The sequence below is a fragment of the Mobula hypostoma genome, chromosome 2 (genome assembly GCF_963921235.1).
Source record: "Mobula hypostoma chromosome 2, sMobHyp1.1, whole genome shotgun sequence".
Classification (NCBI taxonomy): Eukaryota; Metazoa; Chordata; class Chondrichthyes; order Myliobatiformes; family Myliobatidae; genus Mobula; species Mobula hypostoma.
In genome coordinates, this window is record NC_086098.1 from 12,382,178 (window position 1) to 12,397,143 (window position 14,966).

The 14,966-nt window shown below is 40.9% G+C and overlaps 1 protein-coding gene across 1 annotated transcript in view; it reads right to left on the bottom strand.

Annotated features, from left to right (window-relative positions):
* Positions 1 to 14,966, bottom strand: part of nt5dc1 (5'-nucleotidase domain containing 1) — a 665,771-nt gene that overhangs the window by 584,782 nt on the left and 66,023 nt on the right. The gene's annotated exons all lie outside the window — the stretch shown is intronic.

The window sequence follows — 14,966 nt, forward strand, 5'->3', positions numbered from 1 at the left end:
AACTGCAGACAGGTTCAGAAGAATGATCCTGGCTAAAATCTCTTTAGAGCTTTGGAATGTGCAGACAGTATAGTAAAGAGACTTAAATATGGAGCTAAACTAAAGAAAAGCATGGGGATGGGGAAGTGACGTAATCAACAAGATTAAAGAGGAACTGTAGATTGGAATTGGAGCAGCAATATTCGGTGTACAAGTATGTTTATTTATAAGGGAGTGATGGTGGTTTTAAAACAAATGAATAAATAGTTCCTGAAAGGAACATACTATTTACAACGGAAGGAAAGGGTTAGCCAATAAGCACAGGCAATATGTTCTAGCCTCATGAGCCAATCCGCATACTGTAACAGGATTAAGAAATAATTCTGTTTCCTGTTCATATTTTAATAGTAACTACCACATCATTGTTCAGAATAAGAATCGGGTTTAAAATCACAAGCATATATTGTGAAATTTGTTAACTTTGCAGCAGCAATACAATGCAATATATGATTCATATAGGAAAAAAATTGTGAATTACAGTAAGTATATCTATGTACATTAAATCATTAACTTAAATAAGTAGTGTAAAAACAGAAATAAAAAAGGAGTGAGATAGTGTTCCTAGGAAGAGGTGCAGTCGACGTTTCAGGCCGAGACCCTTCATCAGGACTAACTGAAGGAAGAGTGAGTAAGGGATTTGAAAGTTGGAGGGGGAGGGGGAGGGGGAGATCCAAAATGATAGAAGACAGAAAGGGGAGGGATGGAGCCAAGAGCTGGACAGGTGATAGGCAAAAGGGATACGAGAGGATCATGGGACAGGAGGTCCGGGAAGAAAGACGGGGGGGGGGGGGACCCAGAGGATGGGCAAGGGGTATATTCAGAAGGGCAGAGGGAGAAAAAGGAGAGTGAGAGAAAGAATGTGTGTATAAAAATAAGTAACAGATGGGGTACGAGGGGGAGGTGGGGCATTAGCGGAAGTTAGAGAAGTCGATGTTCATGCCATCAGGTTGGAGGCTACCCAGACGGAATATAAGGTGTTGTTCCTCCAACCTGAGTGTGGCTTCATCTTTACAGTAGAGGAGGCCGTGGATAGACATGTCAGAATGGGAATGGGATGTGGAATTAAAATGTGTGGCCACTGGGAGATCCTGCTTTCTCTGGGAGACCCGACGCAGACTGGGAGACCGCTTTGCTGAACACCTACGCTCTGTCCACCAGAGAAAGCAGGATCTCCCAGTGGCCACACATTTTAATTCCACATCCCATTCCCATTCTGACATGTCTATCCACGGCCTCCTCTACTGTAAAGATGAAGCCACACTCAGGTTGGAGGAACAACACCTTATATTCCGTCTGGGTAGCCTCCAACCTGATGGCATGAACATCGACTTCTCTAACTTACGCTAATGCCCCACCTCCACCTCGTACCCCATCTGTTACTTATTTTTATACACACATTCTTTCTCTCACTCTCCTTTTTCTCCCTCTGTCCCTCTGAATATACCTCTTGCCCATCCTCTGGATCCCCCCCCCCTGTCTTTCTTCCCGGACCTCCTGTCCCATGATCCTCTCGTATCCCTTTTGCCTATCACCTGTCTAGCTCTTGGCTCCATCCCTCCCCCTCCTGTCTTCTCCTATCATTTTGGATCTCCCCCTCCCCCTCCAACTTTCAAATCCCTTACTCACTCTTCCTTCAGTTAATCCTGATGAAGGGTCTCAGCCTGTAACGTCGACTGCACCTCTTCCTACAGATGTTGCCTGGCCTGCTGCGTTCACCAGCAACTTTTATGTGTGTTGCTTGAATTTCCAGCATCTGCAGAATTCCTGTTGTTTGTTGTGAGGTAGTGTTCCTGGGTTTAATATCCAAAACAAGAATTATGACCAGGAATTTGGTCAAACCAGTGACATAAAGCTCATGGGGCGAGGGGGTAGAGATTTGAGAGTCAGAATTCTGATGCCCAAGACAAAAGCAGCTAAAGGGACAATAACTAATAATGGAATGATGGCTGAAATACACCACACCAAGAGGAACAATCATCAGACCAGTGCTGAGTTGAATTTCCACTGATGACAAATTTTTAGGGAGGAACATAAGAAGCTTCATTTCAGGCTTGAGATGAATTTAAAAAGCAGAGCACTGGTATTTTATGGGTAAAACAATTAACAATAACTGTGACTTGGATCAGGAAATTTTTTTAAAATAACAAATAAAAATTATTATTTTATGAGGAAATCTAAAGTATATTTTCTTTCTTTCTGCAAAAGGAATAAAATGTGGACCACGTGGACTGCCTGGGCCACGTGGGCCCCCAGGTCCAGCAGGGTCACCAGGACAGGCTGGAAGGCCAGGTATCGGAATGCCAGGACCTCCTGGTAAACCTGGACCACAAGGACCAGAGGGAAAATCATCTCCAGGCAGACCAGGCAGTCCAGGAGCCCCAGGAAAACCAGGTGCAAGTAGATCCCCTGGAGAAAAAGGTGACAGGGGATCTCCTGGGAAACAAGGAGAAAGAGGCAGTCCAGGGCCAAGGGGACCTTCTGGGCCTCCTGGATTGTCAATTCCAGGTAAACCAGGTCCCCAAGGAGCAAGAGGTCATCCAGGAGCACCAGGGTCACCTGGAGAAAAAGGAAAACCAGGGAGTCCGGGTCATCCAGGGCCAAAGGGAGAAAGGGGCTCAGGAGCTCCAGGGCGCCCAGGAGATAAAGGTGCTACAGGACCAAGAGGGCCTCCGGGTGTACCCGGATCAAATGGAATTGGACGTCCTGGATCTGCTGGTCTCCCTGGTAAAACAGGTGCAAAGGGTGAAAAAGGTGCCCCAGGTTCACAGGGAATGCCAGGAGCACAAGGCCAGAGAGGACCACCAGGACCATCTGGACAGCCAGGACATGGAAAGCCTGGAGCAAATGGAAAGCCTGGAGCAACAGGAGCTCCAGGACCAAAGGGCTCAAGGGGTAAAGAAGGTTTGAGAGGAGCACCTGGATTGCCAGGCATTGGAAAACCCGGAAGTCAAGGTCCAAAAGGAGAGCGTGGTCCTGCAGGTGCAAATGGTTACCCTGGAGAACAAGGGAAAAAAGGAGAAAGAGGACAGCCTGGAGCTCCAGGGGCTGCTGGAAAATCTGGTTCACCAGGAGAACAAGGTCCAAGAGGGTTACCAGGACCTGCTGGGGCACCAGGATCAAGTGGTCAGCCAGGACCATCAGGTCCACAAGGGTATCCAGGATCAAAAGGCCTACCAGGGCCAAGTGGCACACCAGGAACACCAGGGTCTCCAGGTCAACCTGGAAGGCCAGGCTCACAGGGGCAACGAGGCCCAGCTGGTCAAAAGGGTGACACAGGTGCAGCTGGATCACGTGGTAAATCAGGTATGCCAGGTTCTCCAGGATCTTCTGGGCCACCTGGATTTCCAGGTAAAGAAGGAATGAGAGGGGCCCCTGGACCATCTGGTCCACGAGGGCCATCTGGATCACAAGGGGCCCCTGGATACCCTGGAGAAAAGGGAGATCCAGGTCCTCCTGGGCCACCTGGGAAACCAGGTGAATATTATGGAAAAATACCTGCTGGGCTACCTGGTTCACCTGGACAACAAGGCCCCCCAGGCCCCCCAGGACGTCCTGGTCCACCAGGCCCACCGGGAAGAATGATTGTACGATCAGGAAAATATGATGATAGTGGTGATGATGACTCCTCCAGCATGTCAGAGGAAGCTAGTTCTTTTCCAGCATTTACAGCCATGCTGTCTCATTCATATTCATCAGCAGGCAAACCAGTGAAATTTGATAGAATATTAATTAATTCTAATGATAATTATGATCCATCAACTGGAATCTTTACATGTGATGTACCCGGCATCTATCAATTTTCTTATCACATACAAGTCCTAGGAACAAATGTTTGGGTTGGATTATACAAAAATGGTAAAGCTGTAATGTACACATACGATGACTATAAAAAAGGTTACATTGATCAGGCTTCAGGGAGTGCTATATTACGTCTGCACAAAAATGATCAAGTTTATATTCAATTACCTTCAAAAGATTCCAATGGGTTGTATTCATCAGATGATAAAACTTCTTCCTTTTCAGGGTGTCTAATTGCTCAATCATGATGTACATTAACAGAAATGGGTGATGTAAATGACTAATATTGTGACTCTATTTTGATCAGAAGAACAGAATCCTGATTAGAGATGAAATTCAGATGAATAGCAGTGGGAAAGATCATATTAACAATGTGCTTTTGCACAGAGCAAAAGTTTGTTCTGCTATTATTATTTCTGTTAATAAAATGTTTCTTAAAACAAAATCCTCAAAATATCATGATGAACTTTTCAGTTCTTTTACAAATACTGAATGCTAGTTGTACTGCCCTCGCTGAGGTGTCGCAACATCAGCTAGACAAAAATAACCTGAGAATAAGGATATAGCATCCTAGCTCCTTGGGTTTATTGCAGACTCAATGGCATGACATAATGAATAAGGAGTGAAATTGAAAAGCGACAAAAGACAGTGCAATTATCATATTGTTCCATTCACACAAGAAAATATACACAAACAAGTAAAAACTTAGTCCTGCAGGTAAATATCATAATATTCCAACAAGTAAATACTACAGGAAAATAGAATGTGTAAACCATTAGCATCTAGGTGAGCATCTAATAAACTCAAATTTAACATTCTATTTCAGAAAAATTTTATTGATACATTTAATAAAATGTATCAACTTCTAAACAATATAACATCAACTTACAAACAATGCTTCTGCTAGAGAAACAACAGGATAGATTTAGATAGACACTTCTTTAGCTCCTAACATAAATCTCTGGCCTTCTGCCTGGCAATGTGCTTTCCTACTTACCTCTTCCTGACTGCACAGGAAGTGACCCAATGCAGATCTGAATCTTTTCATTTCAAAATAAAAGCTGAGTGTGCTTAATTACACAGATAAAAATAAATCAATTTCCAGAAGGGCACAATGCAAGTTATGTTCAGCACCCTCCTATTGGTAGCTTTTCTATTCCAGCAGTATCAATTAATACAGTTTAACAAGTGCTTTTTAAAGACGATGAGGTGCAGTAGTTTTTAACACTTCATTCATTTTACTACAAATAATAATGCATTAGAACAAAAAATAATTTTAGCTTGCATCTTACTGAACACATATATTGAGAGAAATATATGCAGCAGGTCAACAATTAGACATTGCCTATGCACCTCAGCTCACACTTTCATTCTTACACTCCCTGAACATATACACTAATTACAATGGGGCTTGGGAAGTCCCATTATGAACTTGAGCAAACAGAGCATACAACTGGACACTTTTTAGTAATTACTGCTATAAGTGTATTCACTTTTCAACAAATGACATGGCCAGTAGATATTTGCCATGCTTAATTGTCCTTAAGGAGGTAGTAAGCCACCTTCTTGAGCCATTGCAATTCAAATGTTCTGGTGAACTTGCTCAAGAATGTTGTTTGGTATGGTGTCTTCTCATACATCAGCTGCCCTTGTCCTTTTTCATAACAGAAGGTGCTGGTTTGGAAAATGCTGTCCAGCAGGTTTGTAGATGATGGACTAATGATGGAGGGAATGAATGTTCAGGATGATGGATAGGGTGCCAATCAAGCATCCTACTTAGGCTTGGTGTTAAATTTCTTGAGCACTTTTGGAGATATATCAATCCAGACATGTATTAAGCATCATAGCACTCCCCTGGAAGGTTTTAGGGTTTCAGGAATGTCACCCACTACATATAGCTGGCATCTGATCTCTTCTCATAACCACATTATTCATATAGGTAGACTATTTATTTACTTAGATATATGGCGCGGAACAGGTCCTTCCAGCACGACGAGCTGCACTGCCGAGCAAACCATCTAGTCTAATCAGAGGACAATTTACAATGACTAAAATTAACCCTCTAACTAGTATGCATTTGGAATGTGGGAAGGAACGAGAGCACCTGGAGGAAACCCACACACTCACTAGAAGGATGTACAAACTTCTTACAGACAATGTCAGAATTGAACTCCAAACTTGATGCCCCATGCTGTAATGGTGTCTCGTTAACCACTATGCTACCATTGTGCCCCATTTGAGCTTCTGGTCAAGGGATGTTGATGGCAGGCACACCAGCAAAAGTACAAGAGTGTTGAACATCAGGAGTGTTTAGATAGACTTGGCTCTTGTTGGAGGTAGTCATTGGCAGGCAATGTTTTGGGGCAAATATTCCTCGCCTTCCACCCTAATGCCCATACTTATTGCTCATTAGAAGGATGGGAGAGAGGATCTGATTGAAACATATAAAATTATTAAGGGATTGGACACGCTGGAGGCAGGAAGCATGTCCCCGTTGATGGGTGAGTCCAGAACCAGAGGCCACAGTTTAAGAATAAGGGGTAGGCCATTTAGAATGGAGTTAAGGAAAAACTTTTTCACCCAGAGAGTGGTGGATATGTGGAATGCTCTGCCCCAGAAGGCAGTGGAGGCCAAGTTTCTGGATGCGTTCAAGAAAGAGATGGATAGAGCTCTGCCCCACATGCTCAAGTAGGTGTCATCTGAGGAACTGTGTCTTGAATGGAACATTGATTGATAAAACAGCTTAAAATAGTTGGGTCTACTCTGACCAAAAAAATCTCAATCCGGTCACTGAATGAGAAATAGAGGACAAACAAGTATTGACCTAGACACAGGAAGAAATAGAGAGTGAAATAGTGAAACTGTGGCCACGTGACAGATGGTAGAAAGAAAGACAGACAAGAAAGATGTTGCTTAGACTAGTAATGTCAAAACTATACCATAACTGACTACAGTTGTTGCCTAGCATGCAAATGTAGCAACAGCATATCCTTTAAAGCTAACTGCAATGGTACATCTCACTCTGCCATCACAACCTTCTTCAAGTCAGTGTAAACTTTAATAATTGATAAATAATAGTATCATTAGTCTTCTCAATATTTTCATCGTAAAACCTGCCCATTATTTAAGTACAAAACATAAAGAAAGTGGCATATCATTGATTTGATTTAACAGGTTCATGTTATATTTCTTTTGCTGTTTTTTTTTGCAGAATATTAATCATTCTTTAAAAACTATGTCCTCAGACCTTGGGACAAGTGACCATACTTCTATTAGTTTCATGGGAAAAGCTAGCACCGGTCCTCAAGTTAAAATCCTCAACTAGGGAAAGGCTAATTTCAATGGCATTTTTCTGCCACTATTATTACCAACAAGATAAATGAAATGACTCCAATTTTTGACAAATGTCTCAATTCATTTACAGTTGGAAATTTGCACAAAATGACTACCACTTTCATCTTTATAACAATTACTATTTCTCAATATGACCCATTGCATTTAGTATTCTGAAGTGTTTATGGTCCAAGAAGTATAGAAAAGGGCTCTGCTCTTCTATAATTGCACTCTTTGATTGTGTTTATATTTAGGTCAAATGAAATAGGAATGCCACAAATACAGATTATATTCAGTGCAGTTACTTAAGTATTCAATGTCTTGAAAACCTATAAAAGTTTAATTATTTCAAAGTTTATTAAATCAGCCAGCCGGTGGTGTAGTGGCATCCATACTGGACTTCGAAGTGAGTGGTCCCAGGTTTGAATCCGGCCGACTCCTTCCATGTTTTCCATGCATGCTGGGTTGAACATCAATCTAGCAACTCAGCTTCATATAAAACAGACAAATCATAGCATTATAGAATCATAGAAATCTACAGCACATTAGAGGCCCTTCAGCTCACAATGTTGTGCCGACCACGTAACCTATTCAAGAAACTGCCTAGAATTTCCCTACCACATAGCCCTCTATTTTTCTAAGCTCCATGTACCTATCTGACAGTCTCTTCAAAGACCCTATTGTATCCACTTCTACCACTGTCGCTGGCAGTGCATTCCACACACCCACCACTCTGTGTGAAGAAACTTACCTCCAACATCCCCCTTGTATGTACTTCGAAGCACCTTAAAACGATGCCTCCTGGGAAAATGCTTAAACAGCAAGGTTACCACCAATTCACCACAAGGTACGGAGAAGGAACCCAAAAAAAAGTTTATTGAAGCCAAATGGTCAGAAAATACCTTACTGTTTAAAGTTGTTAAATATTGTCTACTAAAATTAAACTCCTATACAGTAACAGGTAACCAATCAGCCATATATGACTCCAGCTCAAGTAGTTTTAAGTCGCAGTAAAGGTCATTTCCCTAAGAAAGCTGTATATTAGTGAGGATGCAGCAGCTACTAATAGAAATGGTTAGAAATGAATCATTCTTTCCTGATTACATTTATTCAAATAAATCTGATAGCAAAAGAATCAGAGAAAAGAATGTAACAAGATTCATTTCGTTAAACACAGTTTGAGGAAAGAGAAAATAGTAACAAAACGGTGCATGTAAAGATAAAATTATTTTTCCAGCTTATGTCATATTTCTTTCGCAATAAAATCTGAAAAAAATAATACACTAGAAAGTATTATCTCCAGGGACTATGAGTATAAGAAGTATCAGAAGACATTACAGAACAAAGCTTAAGAATTCTCTATGGAAACAAAATAAGAATGATTCAGTTCTAACCATTTCTATTAGTAGCTGCTGCATCCTCACTACTACACAGCTTTCTGCTTGAGCTGGAGTCATATATGCTGATTGGTTACCTGTTATAGGAGTTTAATTTTAGAAGGCAATATTTGCAGGTTCTTAAACAGTAAGATATTTTCTGACCATTTGGCTTTAATAAACTTTTTTTTGGTTCCTTCTCTGTGCCTTGTGGTGAATTGGTGGTAACCTTGCTGTTTAAGCATTTTCCCAGGAGGCATCGTTTTGAGGTGCTTCGAAGTACATACAAGGGGGACGTTGGAGGTAAGTTTTTTCACACAGAGTGGTGGGTGTGTGGAATGCACTGCCAGCTACAGTGGTAGAAGTGGATACAATAGGGTCTTTGTAGAGACAGTCAGATAGGTTTTTATTTTATTTATTTTTATACTGAAAATAATGTTACTAATTTAGAAAGCTCCTTGATGTCTGTCTCCTGTCTGCCTAGTAGGCTAGTAGGTTATCCCAAGACCTCTGGATCCAATTTCAGAATTAGGTTTAATATCACTGGCATGTCATGAAATTTGCTGTCTTTGCGGCAACAGTACAATGCAATACATAATAATAGAAAAAAAACAGAATTACAGTAAATATATATATGTACATATTAATAGTTAAATAAATACAGCAAAATACACAGTGAGGTAGTGTTCATGGGTTCAATGTCGATTCAGAAATCAGATGGCAGAGGGGAAGAAACTGTTCCTGAATCGTTAAGTGTGTCCCTTCAGGCTTCTGTACCTCCTTCCGGATGGTGACAATGAGAACAAAGCATGAACCAAAAGTCTACTTACATATCCTAAAGAATGTCATGTTATTCAACACTTGAATTACTCTTTTTACTGTGGTTGCCACTAAAATACCTAAGCTTCACCAAGCAACAGCCAAAAGGACTATTAAGTGATGATCATGCAACATCAATACTAAGTAGATGTGGTGTAATTACAAGGCAGGTGGAGCTGCATGACAAATAGACTGGTTGCTTTGTCTACAAAATAAACAATTCGAAGCACAGTTGCATGTAGGCACCCACAAGCAATTTGTGCCTTGGATAACTTGGCAGAAGTCAGCCCATTAATAAATATTAACAAATATTGATTCCACTTCGTCCTTACAGACAACTAATAAAATATTTTCATTGCTACCTGTCAAAATTTATTAATATGGGCAAAGCAAAATGAGAGCATCAGGTACTTACTTTTCTAGACCTGCTTTGTCCAGATTGGAATTGTGAATAATTAATTCTGTAAATCCTTCTGGTGTACAGTGAAGGACGTTGACAATTAAGGGTGGAAAACAAGCAAAGTTTAGCAAGTTAAAATCCGATAAACTTTTTAAATTATAAAATAGGTCTTCCTAATTTGTCATGCATCAGTTTCAACATCAATGGAAGCATTTGTATTTTTTTCTCCAAATCTGCAGTTTTCAATTATTTTATGCTTATTTAAGCAAGACAAACACTTCAAGGTTTCATATACATTTATGTCGCACATGCTACTTCAGACTCAGTAAGATTTGTGAAAAGTACAGCAGTTATTATTGATTTTGTTTTGTACTTTAAAAGTTTTGCAATGAAATAATCAAGAAACAATCAAGCTCAAAATCAGATTTATTACCACTTACTTCAATGGGAAATTTATTTTTTTAATGGCAACAGTATAGTGCAAAGACAAAAATTTACATAAATGTCAAGAATAAATAAATAGTTCAAAGAACATAAAAACAAACTGGCATTCATGGACCATTCAGAAATCTGATGGCAGAGGGGAGGAAGCTGTTTCTGAATCATTGGTGTGGGTTTTCAGGCCCCTGTACCTGATTCCCAATGGTAGTAATATGAAGAGGGCATGTCCTGTTGGTGAGGAACCTTGATGATGGATGCCGCCTTCTAGAGCATGTTGATATTAAGGGAGAGGAGGTGTTGGAGTTGTTAAAATACATTAGGACAGATAAGTCCCCGGGTCCTGACGGAATATTCCCCAGGCTGCTCCACGAGGCGAGAGAAGAGATTGCTGAGCCTCTGGCTAGGATCTTTATGTCCTCGTTGTCCACGGGAATGGTACCGGCAGATTGGAGGGAGGCGAATGTCGTCCCCTTGTTCAAAAAAGGTAGTAGGGATAGTCCGGGTAATTATAGACCAGTGAGCCTTACGTCTGTGGTGGGAAGGCTGTTGGAAAAGATTCTTAGAGATAGGATCTATAGGCATTTAGAGAATCACGGTCTGATCAGGGACAGTCAGCATGGCTTTCTGAAGGGCAGATCATGTCTAACAAGCCTGATAGAGTTCTTTGAGGAGGTGACCAGGCATATAGATGAGGGTAGTGCAGTGGATGTGATCTATATGGATTTTAGTAAGGCATTTGACAAGGTTCCACACGGTAGGCTTATTCAGAAAGTTAGAAGGCATGGGATTCAGGGAAGTTTGGCCAGGTGGATTCAGAATTGGCTTGCCTGCAGAAGGCAGAGGGTGGTGGTGGAGGGAGTACATTCAAATTGGAGGATTGTGACTAGTGGTGTCCCACAAGGATCTGTTCTGGGACCTCTACTTATTGTGATTTTTATTAACAACCTGGATGTGGGGGTAGAAGGGTGGGTTGGCAAGTTTGCAGACGACACAAAGGTTGGTGGTGTTGTAGATAGTGTAGAGGATTGTCAAAGATTGCAGAGAGACATTGATAGGATGCAGAAGCGGGCTGAGAAGTGGCAGATGGAGTTCAACCCGGAGAAGTGTGAGGTGATACACTTTGGAAGGACAAACTCCAAGGCAGAGTACAAAGTAAATGGCAGGATACTCGGTAGTGTGGAGGAGCAGAGGGATCTGGGGGTACATGTCCACAGATCCCTGAAAGTTGCCTCACAGGAGGATAGGGTAGTTAAGAAAGCTTATGGGGTGTTAGCTTTCATAAGTCGAGGGATAGAGTTTAAGAGTCGCGATGCAATGATGCAGCTCTATAAAACTCTGGTTAGGCCACACTTGGAGTACTGTGTCCAGTTCTGGTCATCTCACTATAGGAAGGATGTGGAAGCATTGGAAAAAGTACAGAGGAGATTTACCAGGATGCTGCCTGGTTTAGAAAGTATGCATTATGATCAGAGATTAAGGGAGCTAGGGCTTTACTCTTTGGAGAGAAGAAGGATGAGAGGAGACATGATAGAGGTGTACAAGATAATAAGAGGAATAGGTAGAGTGGATAGCCAGCGCCTCTTCCCCAGTGCACCACTGCTCAATACAAGAGGACATGACTTTAAGGTAAGGGGTGGGAAGTTCAAGGGGGATATTAGAGGAAGGTTTTTTACTCAGAAAGTGGTTGGTGCGTGGAATGCACTGCCTGAGTCAGTGGTGGAGGCAGATACACTAGTGAAGATTAAGAGACTACTAGACAGGTATATGGAGGAATTTAAGGTGGGGGCTTATATGGGAGGCAGGGTTTGAGGGTCGGCACAACATTGTGGGCCGAAGGGCCTGTACTGTGCTGTACTATTCTATGTTCTATGTTCTTGAATCACTGACTCTTGAAGATATCTTCATGGGGGGGAGGCGGTTTATGCCCTCAATTAATTGAGCTACCCACTGCAATATCTTACAATCCTGTGCATTGAGGCCCCCATTGTGAGGCAGCCAGTCAGAAGGCTCACCACAGAGTCTTTGGTGGCATACTGAATTCCTCAAACTCCATTCTAATGAAGTAGAGCCACTAGCGTGCTTCCTTTGAAATTGCACCAACATGTTGGGCTCAGGATTGATCCTCCAAGATGATGATGCCTGGAACCTGAAGCTTTCCACTAATGACCCCTCAACATGTTTTCTCCAGCTCTCCCTTCTTGAACTCCATAATCAACTCCTTGGTCTTGCTGATGTTGAGTGGAAGTTGATATGTTGTTGTGGTACCAGTCACTAAGTCGCTCCTATATGCCTCCTCATCACCATCTGAGATTCCACCAGCAACGGTGATGGCATCAGTGAACTTACAGAGTTTTGTTTAGCCACACACTCATGAGAGTACAACAGTCTGTTAAGCACCCACCTTGTGGTGTGCCTTCCCCCATTTAATTGTTACTTTAATAAACCTGATAATTAATTTGTAAATACATTATCCAAAAATTTAAAAATTAATCTTACATCAATTCCACCCTGTAAATTACATTTGACTCCAAATATTCAAAGGTTCATTTTATTTTCAAGGTATGCATGTACAATACAACTCCAGATAGCCGTGAAATACAGGAAAAAAATGGGCTTACTGAAAGAAAAGGCATCAACTCCTCCCCCCACCCCCCCCGCACAAAAATGAAAAAGAAACAAAACTCACAAACCTCGAACCCCCCTCCCTTGCAGAGGACAATAACATCAAATCCCCAGCCCCCTCCTCCTCAGAAAAAAAGCAACAACAGCAGCAAATCCCCAACACCCTCACTAGCAGCAAAGAGCAGTGACAACATAATCACATCAGAGATTAAACACATTCTCCAACAGAAATAAATTTGGATCAACTTAATACTAGATGTAATGTGCCTCATCCTAATAAAGTATATTACTAACTAGTTCATTTGTATCTCCATTATTTGCAAAAGTGCTAATTCCTTGCATAAAGGTCCAAGGCTAGTTCCCCACTGACTTACAGAGCGGTGAAGCAAAACCTGCCTTGAACCATAGTCACTACTCCTAGCAGCTTATAAATTCCTTGTGCTTGTAGGCATACCTAGGATTATACAGTTTATTAACCTGAATGTAAAATAAATACACAAACACGAGAAAATCTGCAGATACTGGAAATCCAAAGTAACACACAGAAAATGCTAGAGGAACTCAGCAAGCCAGGCAGCATCTATTGAAAAGAATAGCGGCAGGACATAACCACAAGATGTTATCTAACAAGACGGGCCCTGCCTATAAAACAACTGAATAAAACAAACATCTCTTTACACCACTACCTGACGCCAAGCTGGTTGCCAATTATGCCTATAACTTCATAGTTTTAACACACAAAACCCCAGCATTTTGTGTGTGTTGTAAAGTCAATACAGATTTGCCAGTGTTAACTTGCTGGAGAGATGTCCAGATCGTAAAATGTGAGGTTCTTAATGGTGGAAGGACATAATCATGAGATGTTATACAATATAATCACCTACAGACAAGACAAGCCCTGCCTATAAAGCAGCTGAATAAAACAAACATCCCTTTTAACCACTACCTGAGGCCAAGCTGGTTGACAATTACATCTTAAACTTTGAAGTTTTAACTAGAATAACCATTCGAATATTCACAAATAATTCAAAACATAACATTAATTAATGGTTACTTAATTTGACTTTCTATTGGAACAAATGGAGTCAGTGTTCCTGTGCCAGGTCTAATCTGGTACACCCTGGGAAACTGCAACATTCACTCTCTGTCTCTTCACTGGGCTCCATGGATAACACCACTGCAAAGTACAGCCAACAAGTTCAGGACATTAGCATTCACGTAGAATCCACGGAACTGCAACTTGCCAGCATCCCCTAGCAAGTCCCAGTCCATCGAGAACTAGAGCAATATGGTAGGGCCCAACAAGTATAAATATTTGACATTTAAAAGGGAATCAAAAGTGCTAATTTTCATATATGCTTGTCTCTTCATCAGAATTTCCTCCTTCAGTGTGGAGAGAACAACTAAGGATCAGATTTCGTATAACGTATTAATTATTTGACCATTCACAACAAAGCTCACCAATTTCCTACTATAACCCTAACAGTGTTCGACCGTTATTGCCTGAACAGTCAGTCTCATGGATAACAGCAAGCTTTTTATCTGATTTGATATATTATGACATAATAATGTTTTAACCATAGTTACAAATAAAGTTCACTGAATCAAACCAAAAACCAAACTCAATATGCTTTATCAGCAAATATGGGCACTTAGAGGTGGAATATCCCTAGGAGGTTGTAATCATGAAGGTCCACCCATTCTCTTCACAATCAAATAATTTTGTACAAAAATAGATCAAAGCGAACAAAACTGAGCCAAAGGAAATGAAAGAACTCATACAAAGATGAAATTTAAGATTCAAAGTTTTCGACAATCATTCATGCACAAGATATTATATCCTTAAGCATTTGCAATCACATCAAAGTATCAAGTTTATAGAAGCCAAACAACAACTAGCCAAAGAACATGCAATGTTTTTTTTTAAAATGCACTTAACAAGTTAACAACAGAAAATTAATATTTATTACTTATCTAAAATTCAATTATAATGAGCCAAAATATAATCAAACATGGGGACATAGAATTTAGACAAAAATCAGATATAATGCCAGGGAGTTAATCAATTGCGCACACACTTCTTCAATCTATCGAGTGAAAAGTCAACAGTGCATACAATTAAATCATTCTCAGATAAA